Source organism: Adiantum capillus-veneris, chromosome 13 (assembly GCF_014529385.1).
Source record: "Adiantum capillus-veneris isolate H3 chromosome 13, ASM1452938v2, whole genome shotgun sequence".
Classification (NCBI taxonomy): Eukaryota; Viridiplantae; Streptophyta; class Polypodiopsida; order Polypodiales; family Pteridaceae; genus Adiantum; species Adiantum capillus-veneris.
The window spans coordinates 126,737,743-126,755,112 of record NC_140943.1 but is presented as its reverse complement, the minus strand read 5'-3'; positions in this window follow the sequence as shown (position 1 = coordinate 126,755,112).

Below are 17,370 nucleotides of genomic sequence, written 5' to 3'. Positions count from 1 at the left end.
ATGAACCTCCGATATGAACATGCAACCCCCAATCGATATTCTATGACGGAAGCATATCTGGTCAGCAACATGAGGTTGCAACCCTTGCAATGAATAGAATCCAACTGTTTACATATCCAACTCCACCAAGAATCCGTTAGGACTACTGATGATGCTTGTCGGGTAGACTCCCCATACTTGATTGATAGCACTCATGGATGACAATTGTGTATCGAAGATGCGGAATGCATTCTTCTACACGTTCAACTTCAGCTCATCTGCATCGAATCATTCAAAAAGGGAACTTTTTCACATGACAGGTAGGTGCTTCTACACCTACTCAGTACTGGCCTTTGCAATTTGTTGCTTTGATGAAAAAGCTGGTTAGTTTCAAATGCTGGGTTAACAATATGGTTTCTCTGTTGCTAAGAACAAGTGTTGGGTACATGATTGTACAAAGGTACTGTTTGGTAAAATCGGATATTTGACATCTCTGAAGATGACTTAAACTTCAAATGGTTTTTTTCAATCTCACAAACTAGTGATTAATGACTTTTCAACCTAAGTTGAATTTTATGACCTAAAAACTGCTTTTCTTGGTATTGCGGTTGATTATATGGTACACATGGTTGCTTAGTTTTTGACTTACTATAATTTCTACAGAGGTTGCTTAGTTTTAAATTTAGTCTGTTTTTTTAGCATAATGTACTCGTGTACATATAGACATACACATTGGCATCTGGATACCAACATCTGAATGCCAGCTTCTGGTTACCTTTATGCTCCTCACATACATGCATACATAAGGCTTCACAAGCCCTGTGCATACACCCTCCTTCTTGAGTTACAAGTGAAAGTTATGAGGAGTATGTGTGCGTAACATTAGTTTTCAATGGAGGATAAGCATACTTTATCATGGGAACGGTAATTGTCAACAAAAATCCAGTTCTGGAAGCTAGGGAAGTGGGGGTTTATTCGCTACCATCCATAATATACTTTGGACTTTCGCATTTTTATGGGATTTGCTGATACTCTGTTTAGACTGCTGATGCATATTCCTAACTTTGATATTGTACTCCCTCTAAGTGGTACTCTCTCTAAGATGGTAATGACACCTTGTATTATAGTTGAAATTTTCTTAGGTTATTGAACAGTCATCTCTTTCTTTGATTTAAAAGTTCAGATTCTTGCAGATCAAGATTTTTATGGGTTTCGAGCTAAAAGTAGCACTTTCTTTTGGGAATTGAAATTTAAAAAGCTTTTTGAGGAGGAAATTTGTTTATAATGATATATCTATATATGCAGGAACTCAGTCTTGATGAAGGTAAGTATATAGTGGTAAATTCACATATGTAAAGTACTTTTTGAATGCTATCCTTTTTTGATGGATAAAGGAAACTTTTTGGAATTTATTTGCAAATTGTTCAATGATGGTAAAAAGAGCCTTAATCCTCATGAGGGGGTCTTGGATGAGATGGCATTAGACTGGAAATTTTTGAGAATTAATTCAATTTACAAAGGAGGTGCTGTCCAATTTTTTCTGAAAATTAAATGATGTAAATATTATCATGGCTCTGTGTATAAACATAATATTTGATCTGTGTTATGTTGTTAGTGTTTGTTGTAATTTTTGACACCAATAACAAGGGGAGGGAGTCGTTGACACCTGTCTTCCCAAGTAATGCCAGTTCTGACAGGCTTGTGTTTCTTGGATGGTGGCAGGTAAGAGATTCTTTCCTTGGGATTACAACGAAAACTGCAACAGTAACAGAAGATCGTCCCATGTACAAGTTAATGTACCAACTGGATCCTTCTACATGTAGATGTAGTGGAAGCTCATCCCAAAGGATAAGCACATAAGATACAACAACAAGATATTATATTGTAGTGATCAAAGATCAAATTTTTGATCTAAATGATTGTATTATCCATTAGATACAGAATGTTGTATTGGTGTATATGACATCTTGTTTCCAAATATTGTTAATTAATATATTATCTAATACAATTGTCTAAGTATGGTTCAATTATGATGGGATTTTTCATACTTAAACACACACAGTCTGTCGATTCATGGCTGGAGGTTCTCCCACCTAAGCCATTAGTTCTTATCCCTCTTGCTATCAGCCCCAACACTCAGTGGCTTGAGCAAACCCATGCACACCCATTGCCTTGAGCACCCATTTGCTACTACCAAGTACTTGGATCCCCACTGGCGAGCAGTGCCTATCCCTTGTTCAACAACACTTCACAACCAAGTTACTGCTGCTAAATGTTGCAGCACCACCGCTTGGCCTATTGTACCTATATGTGATCACCGGTAGCTACGCTAGTCAAGGTCTTGGTTTTGGTCTTGGTGACCCACCTCACTCTTTCTCTTTCTTTGCCTAGTTGCTAGTGGTAGAGCGCTCTCTCTCTCTCTCTCTCTCTCTCTCTCTCTCTGACATACACGGTGATGGTGACACATATACACACAGAGTGCACACACGTATGCGTGTACACACACACGCAAGTTGTCAGGCGTACAATTTTGGGCACTATAGTTTTTCCCTTGTTGAAAAAGGGTGGATTTGCCCAATCTCTCTCTCTCTCTCTCTCTCTCTCTGTGTGTGTGTGTGTGTGTGTGTGTGTGTGTGTGTGTGTGTGTGAGATCCCCAACCTGCCTACACCAAGATCGGGATGGGATTCTTGACAGGTCTCTAGGCCTTATAAAAATCGGAGTCTCTAGACAAGAAAAATCCAAGGAATAAACCTTTGCCATTGACAATGGCTTGGGTCTATAGCCTTAGAAGAAGACCTAGTATTGTCTCGCAGGGGAAACGTGATAACATATTAACAATCCCAAAAGTCTTTCGGCCCTATAACTTCCACATATTGGGCTAAGGTATCCTCAACCAACGCTTTTTTCCCTCTAACAGATGTGAGGGCACAGCCGTTGGTGGACTCCTCTCCAAGTGAAGAAGTTTTCTAAACGTTTTAGTGCGCAGGGATGGATAGTTATCTGACTAATCAGGTCCACCCGTCCATGATTGACAACCTTAGTCAATCCCCACTTACCACCTCGCACTCACACATGATTCATTTATCTTACTATCACATTGTTTTAAACATTTAAAATAATGGTTTCTTTTAATGTTCCATCACAGTAATTCCTTGAAGACAGCATTGAAAGCATTCTTTTAAAAAACAACAGACATCTTTAAACTTAAGACAGGGTACTGTCAATCAAAACATTATCCATAATAACAATGACCAGTACTCTTCTTGTCTCAAGACCACCTAAGGGTGAAAAACGGCACCCATTCCTCATTCAAATCCGGAGTGGATAAACCCTCACCAAAGGTTCCGGGTGCCCATACACCAAACCAATTGCCCATACAACCGGGCGGCTCCCCTAGGATAAAAAACGGTATCCTAACTTATGTAGAAACATCAAGACATGACACGGAGTAGAAACTCAACGTTCATGGGGGTAACTGACTTATCCGTGGCTAGAAATCCAATCATTATCATCAATGTATACTAAGGAGTCGGAGGTGTCTTGAGACAAGCTGTCTTAAGGATGGTCAAACATTTCTTTCCTATTTCAACCAGTTTTAACCCAAACAATTCTTTCCTACATTATAAACAAATGCACGTTGGAAAGTACCTTCCGATTTTAGCCAGTTTATCCTTCTTACGTATGCAATGCTAACTTATAAAAGAACTTAAACTAATTAAAGACTTAATTGAATAATGGGACACCCACCTGGGATTGATTGGCCATCTGCTGCTGCGCTGGCGCCTGAAGACTTTCCTTCGTAGGCCTACTACTAGGCCCGGCTTCGTTGTCATGCGACGCTCTAGTTCGTTTTGGAGCTACATCCTCATCATCAGATGTAGGCTTTGCTCAGGTTCTTTTTGGTGCCATAACTTCTTATCCTTATTAAAAGGTCGTCTAATCATTAGGTAAATAATTCAAAATCTAGACTTAACTTTTGTATTCAACCGTAACCCATCCAAGGTTAAATTTATAGTCTTAATTGAAAAATTCTTTACCTAGTAATTTCTTATTTGTCTATATAGGCATGATAACTTTTTCCACCGCTTCCCTAAGGGTTTTCTAAGCTCTCCTAACTTTCTTATAATTTTCTATATCTTTTTCCTAATATTCCCATTAACTTTTAAGCTAATAATCTACTTATTTTGGGCTTAATATTTATTGTATTTAATTTCTCTTAAAGATTTAATTTCCTTAACTTGATATCATAGGTTTACACTTACTATAATTTTTCTAAAAACTTTTAACCACAAAGTCTATTTATTTTAATTAATCATTTACTAAAAATAGGACTTTTGGTCAATTATAATTTATTAATCTCACTAAATAACTATGGTATAATTACCACAAGTAGATAATGATATTTTTGACCTCTGGTAATTATCTTATTATTTTTCAACCTAATTATATAATTTCCATCTTTAATTTTCAGCTAACATTAGGATAATTTGACTTAAATAAATATTTTTTCTACTTTTCTAGCCTTGAAATATTTATCACGACCTCTTTATTATGTAAGCTAACTGTGATAAATAGAATGTAATCATATAGCATGATTTACTAATTTCCCCCTTGAAATTTTAACCAAAATTAGTATATTTTGACTAAGATAAATATCTATACTAAGTTTTTAACTTTGACATAATTATCACGGCCTTTTCATCATGTAATCTAGCTCTGATAAATAGCATGATTTACTAATTTCCCTCTTTAGTTTTTAGCTAGAAATAGTATAATTTGACTTAGATAAATATCTATACTACTTTTATAACCTTGGCATAATTATCATGACCTCTTTACCCTATAATATAGCTCTGATAAATAGCATGTAATTATAGCACATGATTTACTAATTTCCTTCTTTAATTTATCCCTAAAAACCGTGTAATTCTATTAAGATAATTAGTTAAACTAATTATTTAAATTAGAATAATTATCACGGGTTTCCTAACATCTAATTAACCTCTGATAAATAACTCAATTTAATTTGAACCTATTTACTAATTTCCCCTATTTACATTTTCCAAAAAAAAAAGTATTTCTGCTAAAGTAATTAGCTAGATTAATTATGTGAGCTTCTCCTAATTATCACGGGTTCCTTAACACCTAGTTAACCACTGATAAATATCTCATAGCATTTGAAATCAGTTTACTAATTTCTCTTATTTAATTATCTCAAAAAACAGAGTATTTCTGCTAAAGTAATTAGAAGATTAACTATCTGAGCTTCTCCTAATTATCACGGATTTGTTAACACCTAATTAACCACTGATAAATATATCACAGCATTTGAAATCAATTTACTAGTTTCCCCTATTTAAATTGCTCAGAAAATAGAGTATTTCTGCTAAAGTAATTAGCTAGATTAATTATCTGAGCTTCTCCTAATTATCACTGGTTCTTTAACACCTAATAACCACTGATAAATATATCATAGCATTTGGAATCAATTTACTAATTTCCCCTATTTAAATTGCTCACAAAACAGATTATTTCTTCTAAAGTAATTAGCTATATTAATTATCTGAGTTTCTCCTAATTATCACAGGTTCTTAACATCTAGTTAACCACTCATAAATATATCACAGGATTTGAAATCAATTTACTAATTTCCCCTATTTAAATTGCTCAAAAAACAGAGTATTTCTTCTAAAGTAATTAGCTAGATTAATTATCTGAACTTCTCCTAATTATCACGGGTTTCTTAACACCTAATTAACCATTGATAAATATATCATGGCATTTGAAATCAATTTACTAATTTCTCCTATTTAAATTTCTCAAAAAACAGAGTATTTCTGATAAAGTAATTAGCTAGATTAATTTTTTGAGCTTCTTCTAGTTACCACATGTTCCTTAACACCTAATTAACCATTGATAAATATATCACAATATTTGAAATCAATTTACTAATTTTCCCTATTTAATTTTCTCAAAAAATAGAGTAATTCTGCTTAATTAATTAGAAAAATTACTCAAAAAATTATAGGATAATTTTCCTAGCTTAATGATTGTCTAATGCAACTCTGATAATTACTTCAACTTAATCTAAGCTTAATTAATATATTTACCATTAATTCATGATTAATTTGACTAATTTCAGCCCTAATATGATAGGATAATTAATTAGCTTAATATTACTAAGCTTAATTACAATAATCAATAGAGATTAATTAATTAAAAGAGATTTTATGAGTATACATAGGCCTAATCTTTGGTTTATTAACAAAATAGCTTAATCGAACCTTGCTAATTAAGAAGGATTAGGCTAATTACCGTTTAAGTTAATCAATTAGAGATTAATCTCTAATGATTTCTGCGTAGTGTTCTCTCTAGATGAGAGAGAGAGTATCAAGGCTCCGAGTCTGTCTAAATGTGAAGCTAGGGGTCCTATTTATAGTTTTCTGGCACTCATAAGCTCTCACCGACTGAAAAAGGCAATTGCTTGCAGTTCAAGTAGTCCCCTATAGGTCAAAAAATGCCCCCTGCTGCTAAATGAGTCCCTGGCAGGTCAGTGATGACCCTCCCATTACCTGCCAGCTTTTAAAATATCAATTCTGCTATATTTTGACCTATTTTTGCTTAATTGGTAAATATCTTGTAAATATCTAGGAGGCCTTTAATAAAGTCTATGCTTAAATGATTACTGCAATCCTTCAATTTTACCTATTTTACTCAATTCACATTGTAAACTTCCAGGGGTCATAACTATGCTAGTTTTTATCGGAATTCAATTATGAAAATTTCTAGCCCGGGGTTTGTTGTGCTTAAGATTCCAAAAATACCAATATTTGCCATGGTCGGAAAATTCTACATTGCTTTTTCAAATCATATCAGTTTGATTAAGCTTTATACAACCTTTAAGGTTTCAGAAACTGGAAACCTCTCTCTCTCTCTCTCTCTCTCGATTTAGTGTAGTCCCAGCTACATCTTTTAAAATGTATCTCTAAATTTTAGATTTGAAGGTGAGAAAACCTACAAAGTATAGACAATTTGAGTGTAATAGCCTTCAAATATAATAAAGTTGCCCCTAGAATTTCTCATATGTAAGTTTTCCAAGCATCAATTCAATGCAACCCCCCTTACAAATTTTTGAGATTTGCCTCGAAAATTCTAATTTGCCTTTAAACGCTTGAAAAAACCTAAGTTTAGTGCAATCCCAGCTAAGAATTTTGAGATTCACCTTTGAATTTGGAGACAAACAGAAGGTAAGAGCAAGAAATCTAGCATAAAGACCTTAAAAAATAGCCAAGAGTTGCCAGTCTTGCCTCCCGCCATCTACCTTTGCTGTCTGTTGAGGTTCCCTCTTGACTTGGGCTTGTACGCCTTTCTTCTGCCTTGGATTCGCTGGATCAAAATTTTCCAATTCCGTCAATTCTTGATTTTGTAGAGGTCGATGTCTATTCGTGATTCTCGATTGTGGATTCTGTTGATCGTCGCTTTGTCGATTGCTGATTGTAAGACCAATGTTTATTCTCCCTCCCCTCTCTCTCTCATGCTAGTGTGAGGACCCTCTCACCCTCTCCCCCCCTCTCTCTCTCTCTCACACACACACACACACACACACACAGACACACACACACACACACACACACACACACACACACACACACACACACACACACACACACACACACACACACACAGGATGAATCACATGGACCATTCTCTATTTCTCAGCACACACAAAATCTTGCAATCAATAATGTCGCATTCTGTGTGTATGTGTGTGTGTGTGTGTGTGTGACACACACACACACACACACACACACACACACACACACACACACACACACAATGCGTGCAAGACATCCACAAAGGTTCATTGGACTCCCATCGTTGAATCGTTGAGATCGTTGCACTTCAGTAAGGCAATGCAAATATGGAAGGCCTTCTTGCAACGCTCCAACAACTTAGTGAATGGCACATCAACTTTGTCTCTCTCTCTCTCTCTCTCTCTCTCTCTGTCTCTCTCTCTCTCTCTCACACACACACACACACACACACACACACACACACACACACACACACACACTTATATACTATTCATGAGTTATATTTGATTAGGAAAAACTTCCAAAAAGAAAAACAAACACCCCCCCCCCCCCCCCCCCTTTTTTTAGGCTCCTGCTGCCTGGACCATACTAGGTCTAAAACTTAAGAAATTGACTTTTTATTTTGACCACTACTACTAGGGGCCAAGCCCTTTATTGAATGATGATGCTCCGTCGAGCGTGATCAATGTCTACTGCTCTCAGGGAGTAGTGAAGGCGGCCCTCCTCCTCCTCCCCCCAAACTATCGATCCCCATTGAAAGCTATGGGCATGCTGCTCGATGCTGTATCTCATACTCATGGTGGAGAGTGGCCTTCCTCTCTCGATACTGTGACACTACACAAGTGCAAGAATTGCCTCCTCTTGCTATAAAAACAGGTGAGGGCGCATCTCTGCCCCTCACTTAGCTACTGTGGGTGTGTTGAGTTATTTTGTGAAACACCTCCTGCCTGCTTTCTACTACCAACGAGAATGGAGCTCTCCTCGGAGGTGACTTAGGTGTTCCATCCTACCTCTGCTGAGTTTATTATTTTACTGCACCATTTTTGCACATACTAAAGGTTTTTAGTCCTACCTTTTTCTTGGTAAAAGCACGCATACTCTGTAGGTTTTTTTGGCTATGGTATTCTTGCAAAATCTATGCAAATGGTATTTTCTGTTGATATTTTTAAAGGGATTGATATGGTAAATCTAGGAATGGAGCATCCCTGCCATATAAAAAATGCTCCTGACCTTGAACTAGTTGGGTCGCCTCTGTGGATTACTGTAGGCTATGTCGATTGTTGCAGGTTCATATACTTATAAGCTTGACTGGCTTTTTTCTGCTAAAGCCTAGACACTATGGCTGGCCGTGGGTCTCTTGTGCATAAAAAATGTTCATCTATAATTGTCTGCATAAAAATGAGGTGGCCTCAGTACGATGTAAAGGGCGTAGAGACTTGACCGTTGCAGTACTTCACCTCCACATAAAAATGTTTGTGCATGTATGGCAGTATGTGTTTGTGGGTATATGGTGGTGAGTATCATGGGTGGCTTGATGGCCGTTCAGGCTACAGTTGGATATGTATTAAAACACGGGTTGTTACTGTGTCCCGACTGTATAAATAGTGGCTACAAGGGATGATGGCAAATGGGCCACTTGGCTTTGACTCTGGCGAGAATAAACAGCAGGTTCTTATCGCTGTGGTTACTGGTTTTTTTAAGATAAAGGTATCTAATTATCTGACAGATTTCAAAATCAGTGGGTTCTTTTTTTTGTGATTAACTGGTTGCTTAGCATAATTGGGAGCAGGCCGGACACTGCATATCGTAATAACCTAGCATTTTTTTGAAGGTAAGTATACAACAGCTCATTCTTTTGGCTTTTGAAATAGGCTATGGTTGGTATGGCTGGACACTACTGTTCTTGATAATTGATAATGACTTTTTGGATAAAGAAGGTAAGTATATAGCCGAGGATATTTTGGCTTGGGTATGGCTTCCAAGCTTTTGGCAAAAAAAATGACGAGGTTTCAAAAAAAAGGGGGGAGTCTTGCTATTCTCTTAACTAGTTACATTTTTGTCTTATTGGTTGTATAAAAAACAAGGTAATCACCACCAGCATGTATACCCTCTGATTAACAAAAAGATGTCAGATTTCGCATCTCCTTATCTAAAAAAGTACCTATGGTACCATGGGTTCTACTGATCGTAAAAGGTAAGTATATGGTTGCTTCTTTATGCATAACCACTGGGTGGTGGCTCTTGGTGTTACTTTTGATGGACTCCACCATAGTGTATAAAGTAATATGAAAGACTGCTAACATACTAAATGAATAAACTAGCTTGTCTAAAGTAATTAAAACCTATAAGATGGACATGGATAACAACTGATATAGTCCATTGATACCTGTAAAACACATCCAAGGCTAACAAAATTGTTGTTTTGTTTGGATGGATGTAGGTAAGGACTCTATCTTATCTTGGATGGCTTTCTTTTCTTTGGCAAACAACCTTTCTGTAATGAATTACTCACAGAGGAACGGGGAAGTTCTTCTACTTCTAATCTTACTGAAAGAGGATCTCTTTCCTACAATCATTGTACCTAAATAATTCTAATACTGAGTTATTTTTGTACATATCAGTTCATTTTTCCTTGGCTAGTTATTTTTTGAATGTAAAAATTCAATTATGTCTTATTAGTTAAGATTTAAACAGCTACACACACACACACACAAAGGAAGGAGATCTCTCTCTCTCTCTCTCTCTCTCTCTCTCTCTCTCTCTCACTCACACACACACACACACACACACATACAGACAAAACACGGATATATGCATGTAGCTATTGAGCTTTAAGCACTAAGGTTGGAGATCATTTACGACATGGAAGGTCAGTGCAAGCCTACAAAGGGAGGTTCATTAGGGCATGGTCACACGAAGCTTAGTTGTCTATAAGCCTTGACAATTTTAACTAAAGCAGACATGACAGTTCAAAATGTCACAGGGAGCAGCAAGTAGTGAAAAGAGAGAGAGAGAGAGAGAGAGAGAGAGAGAGAGAGAGAGAGAGAGGATTGATCGGCAAAAAACCGGCATAATAAGTCGGCGAAAAGCTACATGCTATCGAAAATTGTTGGTTGATGCAACGAGAAACTAAGCCTCCCATGACAATAGCCTTAGATGACACATGGAGGGAAGTTCTTTATGGCCTTCAAAATGCAAAGTAAAGCCACCTTTCAAATGGCTTTAGAAAGAAAAATTAGTTAGTGGTCACCCTTGAAAGTTGAGGGTTGAAGTGAAATTCCATGACCTTCCCAAGGACTAAATATATTATAAATCCAGAGAGAGTACATTATTTACATTTCTAGGACTCAAAGTCCCTAAAATTTTTTACTTTACATTTGTAGGACTTAGAATTCTTTTCATTTTCTACCTTTCACTTTTGCAAATGAAGGAGAGTGTGACATGATGGATTGGGAAGGACTAAATATATTATAAATCCAGAGAGAGTACATTATTTACATTTCTAGGACTCAAAGTCCCTAAAATTTTTTACTTTACATTTGTAGGACTTAGAATTCTTTTCATTTTCTACCTTTCACTTTTGCAAATGAAGGAGAGTGTGACATGATGGATGCCTTCTCCTTGCTTGAAAAATTTAAGCCGATTCATATATAGTATAGAGACACACCTAGTGGGTCCCTTCCTTTTAAGACTTTAGGATTTCCTTTTCAACTTTTTGGCATACTAAACAAGGGGAAAGAATCACGATGGCTTTCTAAAATAACTAGAACGTGATAAAATCATTAGGTTGAGTTTAAGTAGAATCAGTGTTCAAGAAAGGATTGCCTTAGCTTAGCCTTGAGCCTGTTGAAAATGGAGACTATCTGGTTGCAAACCATGGTACAGGGAAGAAAAATTGGTGAAATATGTAAAAAAGTTATTCAAAAATCTTGCAATTTTAAATTTATGCTAGTATTTCCAGTTCATTTCTTTGTGGGAAGGAAACTCAGTCGCGACGGCCACTCAATAAAAGACTTTCCTGAATATTGACTAGAATTAAGTTATAGAATATAAGAAAAGTCAAGTGATGTGAGAATGTGAACTTAAAAAAACTCATCAATATATAAGTGTTGTGTGTTTATCCATAGAATTTACTAGAATTATGCAAGTGAAGTGTCACTTTAACATTCTAAAACAATAGAATGCAAAAAACGTCCAGACATGTCAGAGTATGAAATGAAATTGAAATAAACATTTAAAGTAAGTCTCCATCATGCACTTCACTGAAAACAATGAAAGTCTCCCTAATGCAACAGAACACTAAGGTGTCTTTTAGAAAGCAAAAGGGCCTTCTAGAACAATCGATTAAGAAGTGTCATTATTATCCTTGATACATAGGGTCCCTTATCATGTTCTTCTTCTTTGATAAATATAATTCACTCACACTTGTGAGTTTTGCTATTAAACCCAAAAAAAAAGTGTCATTCTTTTTGGCCAAGAAGGCCATTTGAGAGTGGTGAAGAAAACATGCAAAAGTTACACCAGTAAATGTGAGCGTGACAAATGCCTTGAAATGTCGGTTGGCTACGTCTGAGAGAGAGAGAGAGAGAGAGAGAGAGAGAGAGAGAGAGAGAGAGAGGGAGGCATTGCTTGATGCCTTCGTCTCGCAATGTTGGTAAGGGAAACATCAGATGCAAGGACGACATGGTTTGATGCAGATTAGGCCAGTGATGGCGACGCGTAGGGGGGGGAGAGAGAGAGAGAGAGAGAGAGAGAGAGAGAGAGAGAGAGAGAGAGAGAGAGAGAGAGAGAGAGAGAGAGAGAGAGAGAGAGAGAGAGAGAGAGAGAGAGAGAGAGAGCGCTGCATTGCTTGCTATCTTCGTCGTGCAATGTTGGTAAGGGCAGCAGCGGATGCAAGGACGATAGGGTTTGATGCAAGTTAGGCCAACGATGGTGGCACATAGGAGAGATGATTCCATTTTCCTTCGAATTCCTAGATTTGAAGTGAATCTACATGAAAATTAATTCACTTAAGTGATTTTAGACCGAGTAGTAGAGTAGTATGCCTTCAATATATATATATATATATTGCAATACTCACTAATAGGTGAGTTGAAATTGAATTAAACACCAAAAAATTTACAGACAAAAGTCTGATGTGCATCATGTGCCATGAGAGCCCACAATTCCAAAGACAGTTACATCAAACTTTTCAACAGACCGAGGGTTTTATAGGGATGCAATACTCGTACAGATTAAAAAAGAACCAATAAAAGACCACAATTGCCTGTTAGACCAGAGCATACTAGCAGAGGATGTTGACTCACTGAGAGTGCCCAAGGTTGCCACTAGGAAGTTATTCATGTACATATACAGCTTCATGACCCGAGTAGAATCTCCATAAGGCAAAAACATACCTTTGTACCAGTTGGAGTAGATCAGAACCAAATTTTCTACATAGATCCACATCAAGGGGAGCATTCAACTCCATCACCTCGAATAAACCACTAGCTTTAGGCTTTTTCAACGAGAAATGTGTCGTTAGACCAGTAGAAGACCAAAGCAACCATTATTAAAAACTCGAGCTGCAAGGGGAGCTCACCCACCCCAGAGAGACCTACAGTCTACCACAACTTACCTTGCATGCCAAACAGACTCCAACAAACATGCCTCAGACCCCAACCAAAGTGAGCGAATCATTCGGGTAAATGCCAACACCGCCAGCAAGAAATACGTAATTTGGAGCACCAACAAACACCTAGGGTGAGGGGAGGAGCAATTGGGTGCTCACCTTCCGAAGCGACCCCTTTTCCCAGAGCACATTCAGCCAATCCCTCTCGTGTGGAAGCAGATCTTGCTCCAGGATGCACTCCGTACATGCAGCAACCCCCTGTCCCACAGACGACTCTCGTTATGGCCCTCCCAAGCCTTCGAGCAGGCGGTGCAACCAATTGGAAGCCACCGTGTGCAAGGGTCAAATTGTTCACACAATGGCTTTCTTAATAAAATATAAAGAATATTTAATTGAATTCTTAGTATACAATGTTAAATGCTCTTTTTCATATATATATATATATATATATATATATATATATATATATATATATATATATATATATATATATATATATATATATATATATATATATATATATGAGAAAGAACCTTACAAATGACCCTTTAAGTTTTCTTTGTAATGAAACCTTACTATACTCAATTAAACATTTTCGTTATGAAAGTGAGTGAGTGTGTGTGTGTGCACACACGTCCCCCCCTCTCTCTCTCTTATCTCTCATAATTTAATGCATAAATTTTCTCTCTAGCTATAACTTCTCTCTCTCTCTCTCTCTCTCTCTCTCTCTCTCTCACTCACTCAAACATTGACATTTCAAATGTGTTATAATAGTCACTCAATTTATTACAAGAAACAAGTGATAAAATCACAAGGCCTACCAATAGATGAAACAATTTAAGAACATGAAAGGGAAACACAAAGCTACAAGGATGGAAGTCACATTGGTCCATAGAGAAAGTGATTTGCAGATTACATTATAGAATGTGGGCCTCGATGAAGGATTGAAGAGTAGCAAAGTTGCATCTTCTTAGGATAAAGGTAGGCATAGAATATGGACACATGGTTTGTTTTTGTGGAGAGGATGAGGGAAGGGAGAGATGAAGGGAGGGAGGGAGGGAGGTATTAGAATCATTAGATGTGTGGATGAATGATCAGACCAGAAGCAAAATTGTGTGCCTGCGATGAATGATGCAGGGGATTTTTAATCCAAACATGATCGAGCTTTGAGTTGTACACAGTGGTTACATCATGATTTTGTTGTGTGTAGCCATGTACGTGGAGCTTCTCCTCCAAGTAACAATATTGATTGTTTGTGGGCTCATTGTCTACATTAAAGTCTCCCATGATGACACTTATTCGTGTAGGGTGGAATTGTTCCAGCAAGGTATAGAGTTGTGTCACCAACGCGGTTGAAGATGTGTTTGGTGATTTGTAGACGCATATGATTTCCCAATCAAGGTGTTCATGGATGGCTAATATAACTTGACTGATTTCTATCCCTGGAGCTAGCAATGCGTTTGCAGAGTGGAGCTTGATGCTAGGCTTGTAGTAGATTGAAACACCTATTTTGCTGTGGTGATGGACATGATAAAACTTTGGTGCAAGATCATTGGAAGGATTTTTTTGCTTTGTTTCTTGGAGGCACAGAATGTCAAAACTTGTAAAATCCAAATAATATTTGATATGTTTGAGATGTTTGTGACTAGAAACGATGTTCAATAATTGAATGATATGATGTGTGTGTGTTTGTATGCAAATGGAAATTTTGTCAAATACTCCCATTTGGATTCATTGTTGAGGCGATCAAGCTCATCAAACACAACTTTGTCGACTTTGATTTGAGCTGGATGAATCGCATTGAGAATGTGGAGGTTCGATGGATCTTTGATGTGGGAAAGAGCTATGTAGACCAAATCATGTGAGTTTATTGATGTTGGATCAAAGGCTACTATGCTCATTGTCAAGCCTTGTGACCTATGGATAGTGCGTGCATTCGCTGCTTGTATTGGAAATTGAGTTCAGGAGACGGTGTTCAATGCATTTTTACCAACTTGAAATTATTTTGTTGTTTGAAAAATTGGCGTCCACTGAGGGCTAATGGAATCGTATTAAGGTGATGGTTCCTATGTCGTTGTTTGTAGCCTGTTGAGAAATAAAAAAAACTCTATCCATGCAATAGAATAGTTAGCTCTACTTTCCACAAGTTTCAGAATTCCATCTGCGCCATTCACAAGACCATTGGAAATATCGATATTCCCACCACAAATCTCAACAATCATTCCTGCTTTAAGCTCCAAGGTTGAGGACAATCCTGCTGTGTTTTGTGGGTTGTTTGGAACAACAAGGTTTTTTGAGCAAGTTTTATGGTGGTTGTCTCTCCATGGATTATGTATGCGTGAGTAAGCAATTCCTAAAAAACAAGTCAATTATGTGAGTCCTTTAAGTTATTGATGAAGTATAAATGGGGTGTTGTCAATTTGTTAAAGGCTCTGTTGGTATGGTTGGTATTCAAGAGCAACAAATCCTCGATTGTGTGTTTTGCTTTGCGTATTCTATTGAGAATGGCAATGAAGTCATTATCTGATTGACGTATTTTTTTGTGAGCTCGTGGCATTTTATATGGGTGAGCTAGAACGAAGGAGAGAGCAATTGTAGAGAATCTTGTGGCTCGCTAAATATCCAACGATCTCGAACCGGGCTTGCTTGACATAAGTCACCACAAAAGATGACATCCAGACCACCGAATGGTTCTATGTGATTGTGCTTAATTGATCGCAGCCTTGTGTCTATGATACGCAAGAGTCTATTTCCAATCAAAGATGCCTCATCAAACACAACAAGCTTGAGGTTTTTATACAGTTGTGAGAGCTCGGCAAGGCTCTCAGAAGAAAGACAAGGGGCAAGCGCAATGTTGAGTGAATTGTTGTGGCTCCAAGGTTGAAAGTTGCTTTTCCTGTATATGCCATCAATAATGTCGAGGGAAGATCAAAATCTAATTCAAGAGAGGCATTGTAGTGATGAACCAAGCCTTGCACGATTACTTGCAAAGTGAAAGTTTTTCCCGTTCCCGAATGTCGTCAAAAAGGGAGCATTGCTCGATGTTCAACTTGGACACAAGTGACTGATACTCCTCGTTGGCTGCATAATGCCAATTATTGAAATGTTGGTAAGGATCTTGTGGTGGGCTTGCTTGGTTGAATATCAAGGGCCAACTCATATTTGTATGACTCATCATGCTTAGATCTTGAGGATGAGGGCAATGAGAGTGTTTTTGAGCTTGCTGCACCAAGTTCCAACTTACAATATTTTTGATGATTCTCATCTATAATTGCATAGTTTGTGATATATTTGTCTCTCCAACAATCAACACTTGTCTCAAAGGTTTTCTCATCGCCACTAAATGGAAGGACAAATAAGCAAAGCTCATGAAAATGCTTCTCTACATCTTTCTCTAGAATGAAGTTAGCATATCGAATGACTCGAGGTTTCTTAGACTTGTGAGTAGAATCACGCTCACATTGGTAGTTGCTTGCGTAATGAGCCAAACATATGTATGCAAGGTTATCTGGACGATGGGTGTACTTGGTGACAACATCATCAAAGAAAATGTTAGTATCATCAAGATTCAAAGTATTCAATGTAGCTCTTCTTTTCAACAACAATGTGCATTGGATTTCAAAATCTGCATGGATGAACACAAATTGTCTGTTCACACTATGTAAGGGCAATGAAAGAGAAATATATGTGGCTTGCTGTGATGTCATCTCTTGTGTATCGATCAAAGCATTGCCAATTTTTTTCAACTGATCCAACGTTGGCACACTTGTTTTCTTGCAATCTTGCAATATGTGCTTGATTGTTTTTCTTGCGGTTGAATCGTTTTTAGTCATGTATGATGTGCAATATGCAGCAGGCCATGGCCATTGAATATAAATTGAATGTCAATGTTCGCATCCCATAGACTACACAACTCTTTGTTGAAATTGTTTGTGTAAATGTCCTTTGGATGTATTTTCAAGAGTAGTGTTGGCTTTGTGATGGTCACCGAAAGGGACTTAATGTACACTTCTTCAGTCATTCCCAATGAGGTCAACCATTCATCATACGACGCTTCTGAATCATGTCCAAGACCAAGCAATCGATCATCAATGCACTTTTTGTAGACTAATAGTGCTTCTTTCTCTGTCTATGTCACTGCTATTGGATATAGAACCACAGTTTCTCGAGAGGGTGGGTGCGGG